The following is a 24,929-nucleotide window of genomic DNA, read 5'->3' as shown; positions in this document are numbered from 1 at the left end:
TCTTTTGCATCATGTAAATTGGTTTTGCAATGGTTTTGTAGGCGTGCCCCCAGATTTCAATGCCATAAACAATATATGGCTCGATAAAAGTTCGATATAGTAATTGTAGAGAATGTTTATTGACTATTATTACTTCCAGATCGGACTCGGGATCCAACGCTGTATGTTAAAAGCCGACATTTAAAAAAGATAAATTGCTGTTTATAAACTCCTTTAAAGTTGGCGGCACAAACCGGAAGTCTATATTTGCACTCGGCAGTGGGCAATATCACCATTTATTATCAGCTCTTATATTGTTTATTAACTTCTAAACCAGGGGTTCACAAACTTTAGCAACTCAGGGCCCACTTGAAAATCTAAAAAATGTCAGCGGCCCACCTTTGTCCTATAAACAGTACATAGACGAAATGCTGTGTTCACAGGGCATTAATGATTAATTATTATTATTATTATTATTATTATTATTATTATTATTATTATTATTATTATTATTATTATTATTATTATTATTATTATTATTATTATTATTATTCAGGGTTGAGTCAGGGTTGATTCAGGATTGAAATGAAAGTAGGGGGATAAAGGAAGCCCAAACTACAGATTCTCAACTTTTTTCTTCTCAACCGCGCTCCATTTTTCCCGCCACTAAAACGGTATAAGGTTCCGAAAATATTTTGACAGGTCAAATAAATAAAATTATTTCTTTTATTAAATAAAAATATACTGGATAACACGTATCATATTAATAAAGAAATATTTGTTGAGCAGCCGGTTTTGCGGGATTCTTTCATATAATATGTCCAGTTTAAAATCTGTAACGATACCTTCCCAGTTTGAAAAAACAACTAAAAACCCACCTCTTTAAATCTGTTTGTAATGTCTAACTTTTTATATCTTACTGCTGTGCCCCGCCTCGCTTTTTCTCATGTTTTAACTGTGTATTAACCAATGAATGTTGTATTTTAATGTATCTTTTCCTCTATTTACTTGCTTTTATTCAACTCCATTCTTCTGTAAAGTGTCTTTGAGTATTTTGAAACACGCTATACAAATAAAATGTATTATTATTATTATTATTATTATTATAATACACCAAAAAGTACACCGCTGTCACTTTCGTACTGTTCAACCAGCTTATTATTACATATTCTTATGGCAAATTGGTAATCGCTTCTCCTCTGCAACTGTTGCATGTTGGAACATGAAACATGGTCCAAACATGCATCTATAGAGTATGGACTGTCGCGGTTCGGCTTCATTGCTTTACGGTTCGACCCCAGGATGCAGAGAACAGGACCAAGTGCAGGTAAATAATATTTATTCTGTGCCTTAATAGCAACAGAAAAACAGGGCAACTCAGGTAGCTGACGGACAAACAATACAATGATCCAACAAAGGGAGAAGGGCACACCTGAACTAAATAGAGGACAAATTAGGGACAGGTGTGGGTGACCATGGCAACGAAGGCAGACGAGGCAAAAGAGGAAGTCCAATACAAAATAAGAGTTCAAAACGGAAACCAAAGCCCAGACAGAGAACATAGACACACTGTCACGCACGAACCCACACAGGGCGTGACAGTACACCCCCCTCAAGGACGGATCCCAGACGTCCAAAACAATTCTCAGTCAAAGAGGGATGGGTGGTGGGGGGACCGGAGGTGGGTCGCAGACGGGACCCTTCTGGGGGCCGGCCGGGGCGGCAGGCCCGGCGGAACCAGCAAGACCCCTCCAAGTGATGGAGGGAATGGTTGGGTCGGTATACACCCTCCGGGGGGCGCCCTCGACCAAGCGCGAGGTAGGCATCCTCAGGCGGGCGCCCTGGGTGTAGAACCAGGTCTCCGGCAGAAAGTCTAGAGGCTGTCCGGCCCTGACGCGGCGACGGCGAAGATGCAGGCGTCCGGCCCTGACGCGGCGACGGCGAAGATGCAGGCGTCCGGCCCTGACGCGGCGACGGCGAAGATGCAGGCGTCCGGCCCTGACGCGGCGACGGCAAAGCAGCAGGCGTCCAAGCCAGAGCCTCTTCATCTGCTCCAGCAAGCCCTGCTCCTCGTCTTGCAGGTGGAGTGGGCTGTGCCTCCTCACTCCCCCTGCAGGTGGCGCCTTCCCCCCTCTCCATAGGCAGGCTGGGCTGTGCTTCCAGCATAGCCCAGCAGGTGGTACTAGCCCCCCCTCTCGAAGGCGGATCCCAGACGCCGTCTGCCGCTGGACGTGGAACCAGGGACGGGAGGAGGGGGACCTGGAGGAGGGTCTTGATTTCCGCCTGCTCTGCTGCCCGGACCAGGTCTAAAAGGGACCGCAGGCGGAGTTTGGGCTCTGGAGGGGTCTGGAGCATCAAGCCGCTGCACACGGGAGCCAAGGAATGCTGGGGCTTGGGGCTGCGCGGCTTGGGCACAGGGGGAATCCGGGGGGTCACGCAGCTTGACACGGGAGCCGGGTTTTGGGGAACCTTGAGGCTGCGCGGCTTTGGGACGGGAGGGATCTCTGAGGCCACGCAGCTTGGCACGGGAGCCGGGTCTTGGGAACCCCAGGGGCTGCGTGGCTTGGGAACTGGAGGAATCTGTGAGGCCACGCAGCTTGGCACGGGAGCCGGGTCTTGGGAACCCCAGGGGCTGCGTGGCTTGGGCACTGGAGGAATCTGAGAGGCCACGCAGCTTGGCACGGGAGCCGGGTCTTGGGAACCCCAGGGGCTGCGTGGCTTGGGAACTAGAGGAATCTGTGAGGCCACGCAGCTTGGTACGGGAGCCGGGTCTTGGAAACCCCTGGGGCTGCGTGGCTTGGGAACTGGAGGAATCTGTGAGGCCGCGCCGCTTGGCACGGGAGCCGGGTCTTGGAAACCCCTGGGGCTGCGTGGCTTGGGGACTGGAGGAATCCGGGGAGCCTCGCCACTTGCCACGGGAGCCGTCGGGGAACGCACGACGGGCTGCGACTCGGCAACAGCGAGAGGGTAGTGCTGTGCAGTGGCGTGACATGGCGAGGCGGAAGAGGGCGGCCACACCTCCTGGCGACGTGCCGTGCGCTGGCGACGCCGCCGCGTCGGAGGGTGTGCAGCGCGTGAAGCCCTCGGCACTAGCGTGTAGTCCGGCCCCCATACCATAGTCTCCAGCTCCTCCGGCGTGTACATCGCACACGTCCGCTCCAACGCCTTGAAAAACTGCCGGGTCCACTTGTCGAACTCGAGATCTCCGTCGGGCTCGTCGAGACCGGCAGGGCAGGAGGGCGGGTGCACCTTGGCTTTGCATGGAGGGGAGAACGAGCGTGGCTTCGCCTTCCGGAGCCGCGGCTTGCGTCGGCGTCGCGGCCGGTCTGGAGTGTCGTCGGTGTGTCCGGGATAAAACCACGCCATCTCCTCCAGTTCCCATGGCGGTCTCGCCATCTCCTCCTCTTCCAAGGCTTTGAGATGCTGCCAGGTCCGAAAATCATTCTCCGCGAGGTCGTCGTCACATGGTTGGATCATTCTGTCGCGGTTCGGCTTCATTGCTTTACGGTTCGACCCCAGGATGCAGAGAACAGGACCAAGTGCAGGTAAATAATATTTATTCTGTGCCTTAATAGCAACAGAAAAACAGGGCAACTCAGGTAGCTGACGGACAAACAATACAATGATCCAACAAAGGGAGAAGGGCACACCTGAACTAAATAGAGGACAAATTAGGGACAGGTGTGGGTGACCATGGCAACGAAGGCAGACGAGGCAAAAGAGGAAGTCCAATACAAAATAAGAGTTCAAAACGGAAACCAAAGCCCAGACAGAGAACATAGACACACTGTCACGCACGAACCCACACAGGGCGTGACATGGACTGTGGAATTAAATTTGTAAGCAATTATTAAGCTATGTTAGCTATTATTAACAACACCATAACGTTCGCAGCATGGGCGGGAATTCTGTGGAAAGTTTTGCACTGATTTTCCAAAAATCATTACAAAACTTGGCATATGTGATATATTGTTTGTGTTGCAAGGTGCTTACTAAAAAGGGTCACCTCTATTTATAATTGATTTACAATGCAGTCTGAATCAGTTAATCGGGGATCGATTGCCTATGTCTGCTAAGGCCAAAAGGGGGAGCTCTTGGCCGCACTCCATTTTGGATGAGGATGCCAGAGAGAGACATCGTCTCTGGCCATTCATTCACATATTTCCCCCTTTTCAGGTAAGTCACTGGCATTAAATGTACTCATTGCTGAGCTGCAACATGTGAGCATTTTTAAGCATGTTTGGTGGATTGCGGAAACTTTTTGAGACATATTTTGGTACCACGTTGTAGATGCTACATGGTACTGTAAGCTAGCTAACCGACGTCTGTTAGGAGGGTAATGGGATGGTTTATGTTTAATATGTGTATTGTTTAGGTAGACATGTACAGTACATGTTCTTTGGATGTTTTAAAATAACATGCGAATATTTTGTGTTTGAGTTGTCTTAAAAAGTATAAAGGGACACTGTTTGTTGTCTTGTTGATTTGCTGTGCAGGTCTACTTGTAGGAAACAAAATGACTAATGTCTGCTTGACATACATGTTTTTTTTTTTTTGTGTGTGAAATAAATAAAATAAAATAAAAGCATTCTGGATGAGGATGCCAGAGGGAGACATCGTGTCCGGCCATCCTTATTCACATATTTCCCCCTTTTCAGGGTTATAACACAAACATCCTTATGGGCCTGGAATGTACGTACATGTCTGTGAAATTTGAGTGAAATCAGTTCAAACATGTGGTTCCTCGCCACCGAAATGTTTTATTATTTATTATGAGGAACATCATTTAGTTTTTCCCTGTGATATTAAGCTGAATATGTCGATCAGGATGTTTGTCATACATGGTCTTTATTTCTGCTTCAGCTGCTGTACTCGCTGTTCCTGAAAAGGGAATTGGGCTTTTGGATGACAAAACCGATTACTGGTAAGGTTTCTGTCTTGTGCCCTCAGAGTATCCAAACAGCACAATTTTATTTCTGTTAAATTGACTTGCTTAAGGGTTTGTGTTTGTATAGTGCTGGAAAAAAAATGTTTGAGCTTCATTAAATAGCCTCCTAGCTAGCATGTACAAACAGCTTTTAACCTGGTTTACGACTGATTTCAAAGGCTACAGCGGTACGTGTTAGCCGGCTACTGGCTATTTTCTGGGAGGTCATCCATCTAAGCCAACGAGGCCACGCAAGCTTTGTCTTTCCCTCACGGTTGAGCGGCCCTCGCCTCATTCTGTCCACATCACATGCCGAAATGAAAGATTTAGCCGTAGCTTCCCTCCCCATTTCAGCCGGTGCATTATTTTTGATACATGTCACGCTTCTTTGCTACTGCCGTTTAATTGGGAGCGAGCTCTGCAAATATAAGCCCCGGAAATATGGGACTGATTGACAGGCAAACAAGTGCTCCCGGCAGAGAGCAAAAACCCATGAAAAGATGTCAACGATGGAGTCAACACACAAAGTGTTGTCGTATGGTTCCCACTACGGACTGACCCATGCATTTTCTACTTAATGGTGTTGCATGTTGCAGCCACAATACCTACTACAATAACACCAATCAAAGACTCATCATATAACAGGAGTGCTCTGCTGTTTTGAAGAACCGACAAAAGAAACGATAGTCAAAGATTCTCTATATGACATAGTACTCTTCTGTTTCCAAAGAACTACTACAAAATGCAATTGGAGCATCCTTTATATAATATATAGGTGCGCTATGCTGTTTTGACTTCAGCACATACTACAGAGATCCTCTAAGTGACAGGAGTTTTTTGCTGTTTTTAGAAATCTTGCTAATCAGACAAAGATCCTCCATATGACAGGAGTACTTTGTGGTTTTTAAGCAAATGCTGCAAAGATGCTGCTCAAAGATCCTCTATGTGACAGGAGAGCTCTGCTGTTTTTCTGGACTGACCACAACAACACTCATCAAAGATTCTCAATATAACAGGAGTACTTTGGGTTTTAGGCACATACTACAAAGACGCTGATCAAAGATCCTCTATGTAACAGGAGAGCTCTGCTGTTTTTCTGGACTGACCACAACACTCATCAAAGATCCTCTATATAACAGGAAGGCTCTACTTTTTTCAGGAATTTACTGCAAAAATGCTAGTGAGTCAAAGATCCTCCATATGACAGGAGTACTTTGGAGTTTTAGGCACATACTACAAAGACGTTGATCAAAGATGCTCTAGTGACAGCAGAGCTCTGCTGTTTTTAAGGAGGTACTACAAAGGCGCTAGTCAAAGATCACTCACCAAAGATCCAAGACAAAAATAGTCTGCTGTTTTCAGGGATCTGCGGCAAAAACACGAGTTAAAGTTCTTGTATATGACAGCACCATGCCTACTGCAAAAATGCTAGACAAAGATCCTTTATTTCACAGAGAGACTACAGACTACTGTCAAAATGTTATTTGAAGATTCTTTATCTATTAAGAGCACTCTTTTCAGGAATGTGCTTCAATAACTTCATCACTCCAAAGTGAAGCCTGGTCTGATGTTGCTCATGGGCTGGATTTGAACCGTTGCATTAGAAGCTCGAATGTACTTTTTTATTAAAACAACACCCAAAATGTAAATGCATGTTATATGTAATACTTGTGTACATCAGCATCTTGCTATGATAAAATGAAAATACACCCACACAAACTATTACAAATTAAATGGAAGAAGCAGTAAGACTGCTGCTGATTGACTGACTCGCCCAATCTTCATATTTCTGATTTCTGGTTTTAATCATCAGTAAATGTTTCGGGAGATTTCACATTCCAAGCGTTAATGAGCATTGACCAGTAGGTCTCTCCTGCAAGGGCCTTGCAATCTCCTGCAATCACGCTCAATACTCAGAAATTCATTTAAAATAATAAAAAGTAGGGCTCTTTTTGTGGCAAAAACTGGTGGATGTGAGGGAAAGGTCTCGAAAATAACACTGAATAGGAAATAATGACACGTAATCACTCAGTGATTGTGAAAATGAATAGCATAACATGTTGAAAGTGCAATTATTCATGTTGTTTTTGCAGCGCAGTGTTTTGTAGTCCATACTAAATACACAGCAGTCCGTGTAATATGTGGATTTGCAATGTGTGATACCCGACAAAAAACTTCTGTTCTGTTTGCACAAACCTTTTACCCCTTTTTTCCTTTTACCCCTTAGATGCACGAGTGACTGGACCCTACACTCTTCCATAAGTGGGTCAAAAATGACCCATACTAGAATCAATGCGTTTTTATGCCAATTTTTCCATTTTGGTTAGGAATAATCACTTGTATGATATTTAGTATTATATTTAGGACCACACAAGAATGATTTCATGTTAGAAACATCTTCATTTTTCACTTTTTTACATCTTTGAAAAAGAAAATGACCCCGTACAACAATGGAATATGTGAGGATCCTTTGTGTGTTACATAAAGGTTAAGTTAAAAATGTGAATGACATGATATCAAAAACATGTTTTTTGAGGAATACCTGGAATATGAAATGCTAAAAAATTTTCATTACGAAGATATTTCAAGAAAACAACCTGACCGGGTCATTTTTGACCCACTTATGCAAGGTTGGGGTAGTAAGACAAAAACAAAAATGTCTTAAAATGTATAAAAAGTAAGTTAAAAATGTGAATGGCATGATATCAAAAACATGTTTTTCGAGGAATACCTGGAATATGAAATGATAAAAAAAATTTCATTACAAAAATATTTCAAGAAAACAACCTGACCAGGTCATTTTTGACCCACTTATGAAAGGTTGGGGTAGTAAGACAAAAACAAAAAATTCTTAAAATGTATAAAAGGTAAGTTAAAAATGTGAATGGCATGATATCAAAAACATGTTTTTTTGAGGAATACCTGGAATATGAAATGATAAAAAATTTTCATTACGAAGATATTTCAAGAAAACAACCTGACCAGGTCATTTTTGACCCACTTGTGGAAGGTTGGGGTAGTAACACAAAACCAAAAAAATCTTAAAATGTATAAAAGGTAAGTTAAAAATGTGACTGGCATGATATCAAAAAGATGTTTTTTGAGGAATACCAGGAATATGAAATGATAAAAAAAAATTTCATTACGAAGATATTTCAAGAAAACATCATTTTTGACCCACTTATGCATCTAAGGGTTAATAAACTTTTAATAAACATTTTAGTAAAAATGTATTTTCCTTTGAACAAAAATATTTCTTTGTAACACTTTACAATAAGGTACACAAAATTAAAGTAGTTAATGAGTAACGAACCAACCCTAACCACTACTCTAAATGTATGTACCTTAGTTCCTCAAAAACTACTCTGCTCATTCTTCATTACTTCCTCAGAAGCTACCCTACTTTGTGTAGCTTATTATAAAGTGATACCATTTGTTTTATGTGAAATTTTGCTTGAGGTTCAGTACAGCTGCTTGCAGAGGAGCTCAAAGGAGCTCAGCGGTGCCTCATTCACATACACGGTGCAATTGGGAAGTTAAAAATGGCTCTGGGTTTGTCACGATGCCTCCACATTATTAGGTTTTCTTCAGCTTGCCTCTAGTTTTTACTTGGTAAACTAGTTCCGTAACACGTGCAGTGCACAGCGCTATGCAGACACTCAACAACTCAATTGGGACAGCATGACCCCCTTAAAAATAAAACAGGTGCGCTACCTACAATATAAGAATTTTGTTAATTTTCAGTTAGCAGGACACGGACAATAGTAAAGGTAACCTGCATCGACTGGCCACAACATTAGGTACATTTGCACAGTAGCACAAGAGCGGCATCAAGCATCATGCATGTATGACTGACATAAGCATGCTAAAACATGACTCTCCTCTCAATACATTACAGTATGTACCTTGAAATCTTAAACTTGTTTCAAAACATACATGGGGAATTAAAGAAGACAGTGGGCACGACTGTGCATCAGTCACTGACGGTGTGTTTTTTTTCATGTCTGCTTGCTTTGGTTGGTTTTGCTGGTGATATAAAGTCAGTTGGAAAGCTGCTGAGTACTACAAGCTGTACTTTTGAGAAAAATACAGTCAACAAGGCTGACAAATTTATTTCAGTTTGCCATGTTTACACACATACACAGTACAGTACACACCACAGTACGCATAACTTAATAATAAACAATACATATAGCAACTTCTGATCAATCCATGTCAATTTCTTGACTTAAAATAATGCAGATTATTACTATAAAAAGACTGCTCATTTCCATTTAAACCACACCCCCTTCTGGATTATTGACTGGCGACAACATTAGGTACACTTGAACAGAAGCACAAGAGTGGCATCAAGCATCATGCATGTATAACTGACATAAGTCAGTTTTATGTCTGCTTGTTTCGGTTGGTTTGGCTGGTGATATAAAGTCAGTTGGAAAGCTCAAAAAGGCTGACAAATTCATTTCAGTTTGCCACGTTTACACATATACACAGTACAATACACAGCACAGTACACATAACTGAATCATAAACAATACATATAGCAACTTCTGATCAATCCATGTCAATTTCTTGACTTAAAATAATGCAGATTATTAGTATAAAAAGACTGCTCATTTCCATTTAAACCACACCCCCTTCCGGATTATGCCCCGCCCACTCCCAGTACTGATACAGATATAGATAGTGGTGTACTCGCCCATCCCTATTAAAAATGTCCAAGAATCCAAAAGTAGCCTCTCCAATGCCGAGTTACTGGCAAGGCTAAATTGTCACATACTCTGGAATCCCTTGAAGTAGTACTCAGTTATATCACCTGAATATTCCGAGGAGGCTCGACAAGCAGAAGATGAGACGCTCCTTTGCCTGTCTCAGCACAAACCGTCCCTGCCGGCGACTCGTTGGTCTGCATGACGAGTGCTTTCACAGGAGACACCTTTAGCATGCTGTCCCCCAGCTCGACCGGGCTTCATGTGCTGCTTAATCCATGACAGCGTTTCTGAAACTGTGAGAGGAATCCATTTTCCTTTCTTCACCGCTGTCTGTCAGCATTTTGTGTCCAAGTCAATTAGAAGCGGCCCAGCGTGTCCTTTCAGTCCCTCCGTGAAGGCAGCGTTTGTGAATTTCATTCAAAGGCGAGAAGTGCAAATAAGCAATTATCACCAAGCTCTTTTGTTGACTGTCAGAGGTTTTCTTTCTTTTTTTTAAATACACAAGTCACTGAAATAAAGTTGAAATTCCATCTGACCCTTGGAGGGAAATTCATAGTTGACAACTGCCATGTGGAAGTAATTTTGTTCCATTTTTTTTTGCTCATTCTGTGTCTCCACTTGCAGGATGATACAGATGGCAAGCTCAGCTGAGATGCCAACGGAATCCTCCAAAAACGTCAAGAAGTTGCCTTCACTGGGAATACTAAACCTCTAAATGTTCATGTTGTGCATATACGCTATAAATGCTTTACATGTCATTTATTTTCCTGTTAATGTCATTGCAGAACTGTTTCACCCACTCATTCCACTCCACGTGATCCGTTAAAAGATCCAATACAGTACATGGTCGGATTAAGAACAATACAGAGAAACTTCTGAGCTTGAACACACCTGACGTCGCAAACTTGGGAACATTTCAGCAGCAATTGAAGGATGTGTCTTCTCAAAACAATATGTGTTCAAAAGAGTAATCCATTTGCATCACAAGCATGTCTCCTCCGAACAGAACTGGGCTCACAAGACCAATTGGAGGGTAAGTCACCGTTGATGTCTTTTCATTCGCTGGGCCCAGACAATGGAATAAGCTGCATTTAAAATGAATGAACTTTGGTCTGCTTGTGTGTTGTAAAGGGCTCTACAAATAAAAGTTGATTGATTGATTGAGTTGATGCACCTCATTGTTGATGGGGGTGTCACACATGTCAAAAAATAAAAACTATACCTTTAAGTAACATATGTCTCAGATGGAAAACTGCACTATTTTATGTGTCTGACACATGAACACATGTCTTTCTTTTTTCCTGTCCGTCCTATATAGAGAAAAACTGTTAGCATGAGGCAGCTAACAATGCACTTAATAGGAGTCACCTACTTTGCCGATAGAGCACTCTATTCACACACTTCCAACGTTATCATTTTATTGACATTCTATGACCATGTAGTAACAGGTACATGTCTGATGGCATGTAATACTTTCAGTATTTGGTCATATTTTGGTCATTTTAAGAATTACTGTAGATTCCATTGATTTCACAGATACCCGTCAACAACAACAACAGAGAGAGCATTTGCTATTACTAATCAAAAAATTTTCAATCGATCATAAACTTTGTGAGAACCGACAAGGATGACTACTAATTTTTATTTTTACTCCCCCCAGGCAGATAATAACGTTGCAGGTTGCTAGACAGATAAAGCTAAAGTGAAACATGAAGCCATTCTCATAGCGTTAGCATGTAGCACACATGCTAAAATTTCATTGACAAAACAAGAGCATGATAAAATACTCACTTGCAATGTCTGTTCTAATCGGTATACCAACTGGTCTTTCAACACAAGACCTGTTGTGCTGGTAAATTCAGTCCATCCATCCACTTATTATAGCGTTTATCCTCATTATGGTTGTGGGGATATGCTGCAGCCTATCCCAGCTGACTTCGGGTAAACCCAGCCAATCACATGGCATATGTTTAATTTACTCCTCTAATGATTGGTCATACTCTTAAGCACTCCAGAGGTCTTCCGGATATGTTTACTGAGTGCAGGCAATATGCAGCCCATATAAGGAAGTTTGGATCGCATTGACATCAATAGAACTTGCTGTTAGAGAAAACTCTCCATCAAAAAGCCACCAAAAACTTCTATCAGGGCTCATTTCCAAATATGCTAACCTCATTATCTGATCCTTTGGCATAATTTAACACAAGAATAAAACATTGTAACAAAATGTATAGGTCAAAAAAGTGGAAAAAGCTCAATAGGTCCCCTTTAAAGATAAATAAGCAGGCATAATCCACATCATCTGAGACATCATCCACAGTACATACAGTATAGGGAAGGTGCAGTCCCCGATAAGCGTCTTCTGTAACCCCTGTGAAGTTCCACTGCATGGAAGATCACATCTGAATGCTTCATCAATGTCATGTCTTCTACACCATCCAATGGTAAATGAAAATACCAACATTGTAGAAGTCATTGTTTCATGTGTACAGCATGTCCTATTCTGGTACTTGCATCTTTCATTGATGGGCGAGCTTTGCCTCGCCTCAGGGTAGAACACTCCCTGGCGAGCTGCTTACATGAGGGATTGGTTCAGGGATCCATACTGGAAGATGAAGGCTTATAAACAGAGGAATGAAATATGGGAAGTCATATACAGTGCAACCACGCATATTGTATGTTCAGAACACGAGCCCACAACTGGTGTGAGGGGAAAGATCACAGCCTTGCAAGAGCCTCAGCAGGTGGTCCTCCCAGAAGCAGCCACCATATGGAGACGTCGCTAGCGTGCTAAAGAAAGCAGCCTGAAGACAAGTACATGAAACTACTTGCACAACAGCAGCGACTTCAAACATGCACGACATATGCACGTTATATGCCAGTTGTGTCCAAAGTGCAGCTCGAGGGCCACTTTCAGACCTAAAGCTTGTTTTTTTTTGCCTCTTTAACCAATAAAACTTATCAAAGTGACCAACTGAATCATGTGACATAAACACACACACATACAGCTTTCACCCAATCACATTTTTGGTTTATTGTTGTTGTCTTTCTTTGTATATGCGGTTTATTTTTTAAAACAGGGGCTAAAATGCAATGCAAAAACTTACACTTTAACACAACATATAATAATGGTTTTATTCATTTTGAACATGCATTCAAGTTATGTAGGAATACATCACATAGTACAATTCACAGATCCACATGTTCAAAAAGGAGTAGGAAGAAACAAAGCTGATTTAAAGCTTCCCCTTTTTCTGTTCAACATCGATTGCAATACATTTGTTTACTTCCTGTCTTTTAAATGTACTCTTTGACAATTTTAAATAGATAGGAAATTGATAAGGAAGTATAACAACATATATATATATTTTTTGTGTGTGTTTTCTATTCATCTGAGACTTTTTTATTAGCTCGTGTGTGCTTTCTCTAGGACAAACTGCAGTTGTCTCGTCTGCAAATAATACTAAAATAATACTAACTGCAGGTGTTTCATGAGTTTACAGATGTCATTAATGTATCAGTTGAACAGGTTTGGTCCCAGTATTGACCCCTGGGGTACGCCACATAATATATTTAATCTCCCAGATGTACATTCTCCTAGCTTCGCATATACTGTTTGCTAAGTAGCTTTTTTTACCCAGTTCAAAACTAACCCCCAATTCCTTTGGCTATTGTGATTAATTGTATCGAAAGCGTTTGTTAAATCCATAAATACTGCAGCTGCACACTTTCTGCGGTCGGGATAATTTCCTCGGTTATTTTGATTACTGCCGTGGAAGTTGAAAATTGAGCTCTGTATCTAAATATATATATATATATATATATATATATATATATATATATATATATATATATATATATATATGATTAGCAGACATTACAGCATTTCAATTGACAATTTAATAAGGTTCTGAAAAAAAATACATTACATACATTTATTAGAGTTAACACCCACTTTGCTATAAACCTTGTAATAATATTTTATTTATTCATCATTTATTTATTAATATTTATATTAATTTGTACTGGTGTGGCATGACGAGGGAGCTGCGGGGAATGATATAGCTAATATTACCAACAATGCCACCTAGGGTAGACCTAGGACCCTGCACAAGGCAGCCGCAAGTTCATTAACCACATATATATGGGGCAGAGACAAAAGTATATTAAGTATAAAATATAAAAAAAATGCAATGAATAAATATATATTATATATATATAATTTATTTATTTATTTCAAATCTTCTAAAAACAATGTTCTTGAGATAGGAGTATGATTGGATGAACCCAAACAAGATTCAAATCAAACCAAACAACATGCATGATAAACAAAAGCAAATAAATCAAACACCAGTATTTACAGTTAATATGTACAGTAAACCTCGGATATATCGGACTCGGATATATCGGAAATTCGCTCACAACGGACAGATAAAAAAGAACCGATTTTTCTGTAATGCATTTCCAATAAAAATTCATTGCATATATCGGATGTTTTATAACGGATTTCGCCTATTTCGGACAAAATCTCCAGTCCCGTTCCAATGCATTTCCATTAAATTTCCCTCGCATATATCGGATGGCCGCATCGTGGCGCTCCGATTCGCCGAATCGTGACAGGCCGCTATACGACGTCATTTGCAGCGTTTGCAGCGTTGCCTGCGCGTCCAGGTACATTGGAAACATAGTCAAGGAAGTGCCTTTTTATAACGGATAAAATCCGATTTACGCATATACCAGATATAAATCCGATATATGCGTAAAACGGACATTTTCCGGTATACGCATATAACGGATTTCGCTTATATCGGACAAAACCAGTGGGAACAATTGAATCTGATATATCCGAGGTTTACTGTACAATATAAGACATCCAAAACCAGCAGTTGTGGGAGGAGTGTGCTAACCGTGACCAGCGATTGGTAGCGTGGATTTGAGGTCCCGCAATAAGGAGAAGCACCGGTCTCAAGTCCCCAACGGAGGCACACTTGTAATAATTTTAAAAAACCATTGCTTTCGATTGACAATTTAAATTCCACTATGTTAAGTGTCTCCCAGTACATTGAGGCGGCATCAATCCTGAGCCAGCTCAATAAAAATTCATGACAGCTAAAATCTGGCTGCTTTTGCATAAAACATCCTTGCTTGTGCTGCCAGTGAGTGTGCAAAGCAACAGGAACGTTACACAAGAAGCCTTCCTCGCTCTCCTCGGCGGGAATGACATGCTAGTGTTATGAATTTCAAGAGTGGAGCAGATGTACGGTGAAACGTCGCCTGCCGTGTGGGCTGCTTTACGTGCATGAGGGAAGTCACGTTTGTTCTGACGCAGGCAAAGGTTGTGCAACCTGACAGTGGCCGGCGTCATGGTGGCACATTGCATGCTAATTTGATAGAAGATTGTTGTTGTTTGCTTCAGGGACACCCATACAAGTATATTTGTTGTTTCTATATAAAACACATACTTTGGTTATGCGATAACAATGACTTGTTTTTAGATATAACATTCATTATATGGTAATGGTAATGGTTTTATTTCATTTGAACATGCATCAGATTACAATTGAATGCATCCCATAATCAGTTCCCAGTTCCACATGTCCAAAAGGAGTAGGAAGAAGCAAAGCTTATTAAATCCTACCCCTCCATCTGGTACTTTTACAATCAGTAACTGTTACATTTGTTCACTTCCTGCTTTCCATAATACAGTTTAAGTTTTTTTTTTCATTTTATATATATATATATATATATATATATATATATATATATATATATATATATATATATATATATATATATATATATATATATATATATATATATATATATATATATATATATTATATATTAGGGATGTCTGATATTGTCAAACTCCAATTCCTATACCGACGTGTGTCATTACATATATTTTTATTAACAAGTGTTTCTCAATTATTTTTTTGTCATGCCCCTCCCAAAGGACAGAAATGTTTGCCACCCTTTTGATATATTGGTATTGATTTTATATATTAGCAAAAGTGATAATATGTGTCCATTTATCTGTACTGTACAGACTGAACTTGACACTGAAAACAGAAAATAGCAACAAAATGGAGAGCATACAAGCGTATTTTAAGTTGAGTACTATACATTCCTACCTGTTGGTAGGTCTGCATTAAAATGAATGAGAGTGTCCACATCACATGAATGACTCATTTTCATAACCGACAAGTGACGTCACACTTCTTACGCGATTGTGTGCAGTACATGAGACTGGAGGACCGTCTCCATGTGAGAAGATCTCAAAGCCAGCACCTCTAATCACCTGTGGACAAGTGTGCACTTTCAGCGGTGTCAAACAGCATGAGGGTGATTCACCACATACTGTATGTACTTGGTTGTTTATTTTATTATACAGAGGAAATAAAAACAATGGGGATGTCACTCTGCAACTTATTTGGACAATAAAAATACAATGATGGGGAAAAATATGACTATCATGTGAACTTTTTATCATTAGTCACTAGGGGTGTAACAGTACCTTATAGGAACCTCTACATTGGAGAGACCAAGGAACCTACAAACTTCTGTTGTTTACTGTCTCTCAGCATATTGTAAAAATAAAGTGAATTAAAGTGAATTACTGTACTTAATACATACATAAGGCACATGCTAAAACATAAATACGGTCTACGAAAAAAAACGGAAGCAAAACAGTGAGTTTAGTTAAACTCTGTTCTGCTATTTAACAATACATATTTTTTAATCAACATTCGCCCACAGAGTGCACAGCGGACAAGTGGTTAGCGAGCAGGCCTCACAGCTAGAACACCCAAGTTCAATTCCACCATTGGCCATCACAGTGTATGAGTGGGTTTTCTCCAAAAACATGCTAGGTTAATTGGTGACTCCATATTGTCCATACATAGGTATGAATGTGAGTGTGAATGGTTGTTTGTCTATATGTGCCCTGTGATTGGCTGGCCACCAGTCCAGGGTGTACCCCGCCTCTCGTCCGAAGACATCTGGGATAGGCTCCAGCACCCCCCGCAACCCTTGTGAGGATAAGCGGTAGAAAATGAATGGGACTTTCTCCCACAAAGTCCCATCTAAGTCCTCATCTTCTGAATAGCTGGGCAATTTGGCCATCAAACATTCCGGGTTCCCTCTCATCATTGTCGGAGTCAGTCTCATTGTCAGGTGGCTGTTCTTTTTTTCTCATCATCAGCACACTCAATTAATCCATCAGCTATGTTATGACTACAAAAACAAACTAACGCTATATGAGATAAACACATTAATATCAAAGTCGCTAACTTAACTGGTATTTTTCCGCATATACAAATCTAATTAGATATACAGTGTATATTATTGTTTACATTATATCTCTTTTTGTTATGGATCATTTAGGTCTTTGTAAAGGGGGCCGACTTTGAGTTGGGGTTGGGTTTCGGGGGCACTGGATAGGGTAAGGGCGAAGACATGGTATAAACAAATACATGCATGAAAAAAATACAACTGAATGTGATTTAGGTGTCTGCACATTAGCAAAAGCTCACATTCCGCTGGACATTACTGTTGCACAACACTGTGGTGAATAATGGAAATATGTCTAATTAATTTCCACGGGCCTAATACCATTGCCATGTAAACATATAGTTAGTCATTCATCTCAATAGGCTGATTAAAATAACCTCCCTGCTTTTTCCCGTACAGCCTGCTATCTGCAACAACACATCCACTGCGGTGACGTTTAACAGCGTTAATTCCCACATCACAGAAGGCTGTGCGATTACCACCCAGGAAGATTGCATGCAGCGCAAAGGGCGCAAACGATGCCACAACACTGCAGTGGGGCGATAAAGGCAGTTATGATTGAAAAAAAATGGAGTGGAGAGTGGTGTCTTTTGCATGCGTTTGACACAGTCGGGTCATTAACATGCGATCCCAGTAAATCGCCAAACCATTACAGATGATCCCATTGACTTTTTCCCTGTGTGATACATTAACCAAGCTGTAATGGCGTCTCTCCGGTGGAACGGGCAATGCTTCTGTGAGGGCTGGCCAGGAGAGAGTGATAAATTACTGTCTTTTAACTACTCCTGCTGGTGAGTATGGCATGTGGGGGTTCTCAGAGCAAGGCCACAGATGGTCACAAAACAGATGCATCCTGGGATGAGCCGGTGTGTATATGAAGCCACGGCAGCGGTGGCATGGGATTGTATGGCACGATCAAACCGCTCCTTTAAATCCAGATTATCCAGTAGAAGCGCTGTCAGCCATAAGATGCTCTGTCAAGACTTAAAAGAATATGATTACTTCTCATTGATTTTATTTGGCACACATTATATTACGTAAAACTCTACAGCGAGAGCAGGGGTGTCAAACACGCGGCCAAATGTGGCCCACAGGACACTAGTTTGAGGCCCCCGCCTTGATATGAAAGTTTAATGTTAGTGCGGCCCACGCAAGTTTGATATGGATGCTGTATGGTATCATGTACCCAGAAAAAAATATTACATTTGATTAATGTTCATGTTAAAGGTTAAATAACTGTTAATAGTTATCCTCCCTATCCGTGTGGAAGTGGTAAGTTTTTGGCTATTCAAGTTTAAAGGAAATAACTTGAAGGCTACCGTTTAGGTCGCTAGCTCTCTAGTTTGCGAGTTAGCATGTGTCTCAACACCCTGCAGTTGCGCAATATGTTGTAAATAAAGAGTATAAATGTGACTATAGTTGTGTTTTGTCATGTCTACAGGGCTCTAATAATGCTTTGTTCATTTTAATCTGAAAAAAATAATTTGTCTACCCACCAACTATATGTGGCTGTTGTTATGGGTTACTGTCCCTTTAAGTTTTGTCCGTTAAGTGTAAATGTAAGTAAAATGTGAGTGAAGTAAAAGTTGTTAAGCATCCTACAAGTTGTGATTATTGCCTAGTGCACAGACATAACACTCATATTAACCAATATAGTGGACATAATAAGAGAAAATAAGGCATATAAGAGATAAATAAGACATAATACAGACTCACATAGGAACATTGGGAAAGTGCCTTGTAGCGCTTTTTCTTACTTCCAGCTCAGGGGCTCATGTACGAAATAGGGCTATACACTGTCTTTCATGGTACCTATAAAAACACTTGATGTGTGAATGTGAGCACCTCTACGCCACCTTTGGTGTTAGCGTATGCACCTTTTGGAGACATGGCAAAAAGGAGACGCACATTTCAAGTAGTGATTTAAAGTCATATGTTATACATAAACATGCATTGGAAGCCACCATGCCGTGTGTTGTCATATTGCATGACGCTGATGGATGTCATTTGTCATTTATCATAAACACCATTACTCACAAGCATGTAGTATCTCGATAAAAAAAAGAAAGCGAAAGTGCAGCATAACACAGTTAATATTGTTGCACTCGAAGGTTCTGTGCTAAAACATCACACAGTTATTCCATTTCTATAGTAGATAACCAATAGACAAGACACTACCAACGCATAATGCAGACTAACCAACAACTACATATGTGAGCTCTAAACAGGTAACTTATTAGCCATCTACAACATTAGTATTTTTGAATAACCGTAAAGATGCAAAACTAAAAAGTGAGTATTTAGGTTTAACTCTATGAGGAAATTGCATTTACAAATTGTTTTTCTGTTTACTTCTTTTTCTTCTGCTTAACGAGCATGAGAGCTGCACAACAGATTCCCCTTCCACGGAAGACCAAAGTGCATACCATGTCTGAGGAGTGTGTATTATTACTTTTCTCAGCACCAAAAATACTGCTTCTGCAATATCAGACAAACACTGAATCCCAACGCTAACCACAACCACACAGCCTTGATTGAAAAGGCCTCTTCAATGCAACGCAAACCTTTCATGCATTCATGTATTTTGCTGTTTTGGTGTCAATTGAGCCGACACAGTAAAGACACATTTGTTTGCACACAAACATCAATCTTAACCAGATTTGTGCACAAGCAGATTGGCGGCTGCTGTAAATCTGGCTTTAAGATAAAGGCGGATTGTGAACAGGCTTGCCTGACTGAAGAGGTGTGAATCTGCCGTGGATTAACTGGCTTAGTCGCACGACACAACAGAAGGGGGGTCCTCAAGGTGGAATATTTGCTAAGTGCATATCAGTACACAGTGTAATGTGACAGAATGCATGTACCCTGTTAACAGATACTCTATGCCAAAACTGTTGCACTACACCAATTAGCCTTCACCTCAATTTGAAGAGAAAAATAACCTCAATTCTCCACCCTCTGTAGAGTTGTGACATGGAGAGAACACCGCCAATTCCACCAATCGAGAAAGAGATTGAAGTCATCTGATTGTTTCAGTGTTTGCCCACTTTCTCACTGACCTTGCATGGCAGGTATCAAACCTGGATACAGCAGCATTCATTCTTCTACTTCGATGATCTTTAAACTCTAAAAACACACTAAATAGCAACAGCTAAGAACACCACTAAAACAGATTTAACATCCATTCCCAAAATAAATTCAAAAAACAGTGTAGTGACAGCACTGTTCCCAAGTCGCAAGTGAGCATGTGGACCCCCGCATTTTTGGTGATGCACTCGACTAGCAAAGCTCCCTCGGGGGGTTTTGATCTGTCAGGAGCCGCACAGGCAGGTGGGGCGTTTACAGCGGCACTGATATGATCAAACGTATCAGGAGACAATGCCAGCCAGAGGACAGCTGTGTCTTTGCATGTCAAGACGGGGATGGGACAGAAAGGTCAGAGTGTTCCACCTCAGGTACGTTTTTACCAGAGAAAATCTAGGCTGAAGTCAGTCACGGACACAGTGGAACATCCTACGGTGGATCAATCCATTCAATGCTCTCATGTTTGTCTCGTCCCGGGGGGGCGAAAGTGAGGTGTCGCTTATCCTCATGAGCAGGGGTCTAAAACTCAATTTACCTGGGGGCCACTGGAGCTAGGGTCTGGGCAAGGCTGGGCCGCATCAGGTTTTCCAAAAAAAAAACAAAAAAAAAAAAAACGCATTTATGAAAAACAAAAAAAATATACAAACTTTTTCAGTGCTTTGTTTCCAATTTTCTACAAGAAAAGCTCTGATAAAACATTCCACTGTTCTCAAATATCTTAATTTTTATTTTTCTGTACAAAATAATATGAAAAATAAATAAACAAATCAAGAATAAAGAAAATCAATCAATCAGTAATAAATAAATATAATAATAATAATAAAACGGCAAATAATAAAAACTTAAGAAACCACATATAGTTGGTGGGTAGACAAATTATTTTTTTCAGATTAAAATGAACAAAGCATTATTAGAGCCATGTAGACATGACAAAACACGACTATAGTCACATTTATACTTTTTTTAATTTACAACATTTTGCGCAACTGCAGGGTCTTGAGACACATGCTAACTCGCAAACTAGAGAGCCAGCGACCTAAACAGTAGCCTTCAAGTTATTTTCTTTAAACTTAAATAGCCAAAAAACTTACCACTTCCACACGGATAGGGAGGATAGCTATTAACAGTTATTTAACCTTTAACATGAACATTAATCAAACGTAATAATTTTTTTCTGGGTACATGATACCATACAGCATCCATATCAAACTTGCGCGGGCCGCACTAACATTAAACTTTCATATTAAGGCCGGGGCCTCAAACTAGTGTCCTGCGGGCCACATTGGCCCCTGGGCCGCATGTTTGAGACCCCTGCTCATGAGGAACACAAGGGTATGCTGGAGCATATCATACATTTCTAACTAACTAAAAAAATACTTGACCAAAGAATGTGGGAGGCAAAGCTAAAGCTAGAAACATTTTGATCATTGATACACATACTTATGCTAGTTCCTTCAATAACAACAGCAGCGACAACACTTATGATGTCTGCTCTCTTTGGGATGGCTGTGTCTTCCAGCACAAAACGTGTGCTCCAGTCTTCAGGTAAAAAATGCTGATGGTAAACAAGCATTTTGTTGAGATTTTGTAGCGAAATGGAGAGCTAGGTTTCCACCCTTCGGTCTGTGAATGAGTGACTAGCGATTAGCAACACGTCGTGTTAGTCTGTGAGATAAAAATAGCATTTTCATGCTAGCTGTTACAATAAGAATATCTCTATAGCTTGGTTAATATTCAAGTCAGGTATGTAAATGGAACACTGTTAGCATTTTTTGTGAGGGCTTTAGCGTCAAAATAGGTATTTCCCATGATGCCCGTTGCTAGCTAGCTCATATAAACTCATTTTCTTGCGCTAGAATGCACATAAAAGTGCAAGAAATGTGTTCATGTTTCCCATAAGGATTGTGATGATGGGCAAACCCCCCCCCCCAAAAAAAAAGTGCAGTTCCCCTTTAACCCAGCTGTTCTGGTGCGTATGATTCCTTGGAGGTCACAGTCACATAATCGACCTCCATTGATCCGGTGGAAAAGTGGGCTCATATATGTGTGTTAACCCAACTACAGAAATAGCAACACAGTCCTGCTTTCAGTGTCCTCCCTTTGCCATATCAATTTCTACCAACGGATGCTTGGAGTATGTGTGAGGTATCATTTACTACTCTGAGACTGTGGTGACCTAAGCTGAGAAAACCCCTAGAAAAGTAGGTCCTTAAAAACAGCATAGCGGTCCTGTCATATTGAGGATCTTTGACTGGTGCTTTTGCAGTAGGTCCTTTGAAGTAGCAACATGCTCTTAACATGTAGCGGCTCTTTGACTAGCATTTTTGCAGTAGGTCCTTAAAAACAGCATAGAGGTAACAGCCAGGTGCTCCTGTGTTGTAAGGGATTTTTGACTAGTGTTTTGAGAGTTGGTCCTTAAAAACAGGTATTTAGAAGATCTTTGACAATGTTCAAACATGCGGCCCGCGGGCCAAATGTGGCCCGCAGGACACTAGTTTGAGGCCCCCGCCTTGATATGAAAGTTTAATGTTAGTGCGGCCCGTGCAACTTTGATATGGATGCTGTATGGTATCATGTACCCAGAAAAAAATATTACGTTTGATTAATGTTCATGTTAAAGGTTAAATAACTGTTAATAGTTATCCTCCCTATCCGTGTGGAAGTGGTAAGTTTTTGGCTATTTAAGTTTAAAGGAAATAACTTGAAGGCTACCGTTTAGGTCGCTAGCTCTTAGTTTGCGAGTTGGCATGTGTCTCAAGACCCTGCAGTTGCGCAATATGTTGTAAATAAAAAGAGTATAAATGTGACTATAGTCGTGTTTTGTCATGTCTACAGGGCTCTAATAATGCTTTGTTCATTTTAATCTGAAAAAAATAATTTGTCTACCCACCAACTATATGTGGTTTCTTAAGTTTTTATTATTTACCGTTTTATTATTATTATTATATTTATATTTTATTTCTGATTGATTGATTTTCTTTATTCTTGATTTGTTTATTTATTTTCCATATTATTTTGTGTAGAAAAATAAAAAGTAAGATATTTGAGAACAGTGGAATGTTTTATCAGAGCTTTTATTGTAGAAAATTGGAACCAAGGCGAAGTTTTTTAATTTTTTTTGTTTTTAATAAATGCATTTTTTTTGTTTTTTTTTGGAAAACCTGATGCGGCCCAGTCTCACCCAGACCCGATCTCCAGTGGCCCCCAAGTAAATTGAGTTTGAGACCCCTGGTTTAGACAGTTGGTCCTTAAAAACAGGCAAGTAATGCAGAGGATCTTTAACTAGTGCAGTAGGTTCTCAAAAATAGCTATAACGTTCCTGTTTCATATAACATCTTTGACTGCTGTTTTTGCCGTAGATTGGCATATGTAGCGCACCTGTCAAATGTAGAGGATATTTGACAAGATATTGATGTGTAAGTTTTACATGCTCTATGAACACAGCATGGAAAAACTCTTTGCTTTGACACATCCGTCAGTCCGCGGGGGTTGAGCTGAGTTTCAGCATGGATGCTTTCCGTTTAAGAGCGAGGAGGCCACTCAGAGCTTCTGCTCAACTGACAGGTCAAATGCATCTCAATTCCCCCGTAGTGAAAACCTTGGCGTGACCTTCCCCGTCCCGCTGCTCTTTTAAGAGCGCATTTAATCAATAAGCTCATCGAGTGGAGTTTGGTTTCATCGCCAGGCATGAGATGACCGTCTTTTTCACTGCTTGAATTCCCCAACTCTTCACTCTGAATACCAGAAAAGTACTGCAATAAGGGGGCTCAAAAGAAACGCCATTCTTATTGTGGACTCTTTTCTGGCTGACCATGACTTTTTAATGCAATCGAAACAAGCATCAATGATTAGAATAAAAATGTAAACAAGGACTATTCAACTCAATTGTTCAGACAGCTAATGATGGGGCGGGGGATTCAAACTTCTTCCTGCACGATTATTTTTGTGCACAATGTCAGTGCAACGCTCTACTACACTGTCCTAACTTTACATCAAAAAATGTTAGTCATAAGTCATGACTTAAAAAAACGTATACAACATATACTCAAAAAATCAGAGTCAAAGATCCTTTAAGTGACAGGAGGCTTCTGCTGTTTTGGACAACCGATTGCAAAAACCTCCTTGAATGACAGGAGAGCCCTTTGCTGTTTTTGAGAACCTACTGCAGATTCACTAGCCCTCTATATAAGAGGAGTACTTGCTTTTGTATATATTTTTTGTTTTTTACAAACCTATACTACAGAAAAGGTTGACAAATATCTAAATGATAGGAGCTCTTTGCTGCATTTGAGAACTGACTGCAAAATTACTCATCAAAGATCCTCTATTCAGCAGCAGTCCCCTGGTATTTTTGAGAATGTGCTGTCAAAACACTAGTCAAAAACATTTAATATGACAGGAAAGTTCTGTTGTTTTTGAGAAACTGCTATGTCAGTGATTCCTAAACAGGGGTATTTGTACCCCTAGTGGTATGTGAGCAAATTGCTGGGTGTACGGGAAAACATTAAATAATTTATTCCCAAAATTATATGTTAATATTCTCACTCATTTCACATTCAGCCCGATCAATATGGGATTCTGGGTGCTGATGCCAAGACCAATATTGGGGGGTAAGATAAAAAAAAACAGCTAAAAACAGGCAGCTCATCAATGCACAAAATGGGACACACATATTCTGCCTAGAAATCTTACTATTATTAAAACACTTTATTTTCTTTTTAGATCCATGCTGTAACCAGGTAACTACAAGCACATTCTCGGTGACGTAATACAGTATTTTGTCGTACTTTGGTTGTTTTAAGCATTCCTGGAACTCAAAAACATCTTACCAATGTCAATGAGTCATGTTTACTAGCTATTGAAAAGTGCCATCTGCAGCCACTAGTATTTGAGTATTTGCCAACAGCTGAAAGCAACAATGCTGAAGCAAACAT

The 24,929-nt window shown here is 40.6% G+C and overlaps 1 long non-coding RNA gene across 1 annotated transcript; it reads left to right on the top strand.

The window, feature by feature from the left end:
* The first annotated feature begins 4,055 nt into the window (after positions 1–4,055).
* LOC131131606 (uncharacterized) lies at positions 4,056–10,745 on the top strand. Its single transcript, XR_009130214.1, has 3 exons — positions 4,056–4,155; positions 4,843–4,903; positions 10,243–10,745. It is a non-coding gene; the product is annotated as an uncharacterized LOC131131606 (long non-coding RNA).
* Positions 10,746–24,929: the final 14,184 nt, after the last annotated feature.

This window comes from Doryrhamphus excisus, chromosome 6 (assembly GCF_030265055.1).
Source record: "Doryrhamphus excisus isolate RoL2022-K1 chromosome 6, RoL_Dexc_1.0, whole genome shotgun sequence".
Taxonomy (NCBI): Eukaryota; Metazoa; Chordata; class Actinopteri; order Syngnathiformes; family Syngnathidae; genus Doryrhamphus; species Doryrhamphus excisus.
The sequence above is the reverse complement of the archived record's forward strand: the minus strand, read 5'-3'. Positions and strand labels throughout refer to the sequence as shown.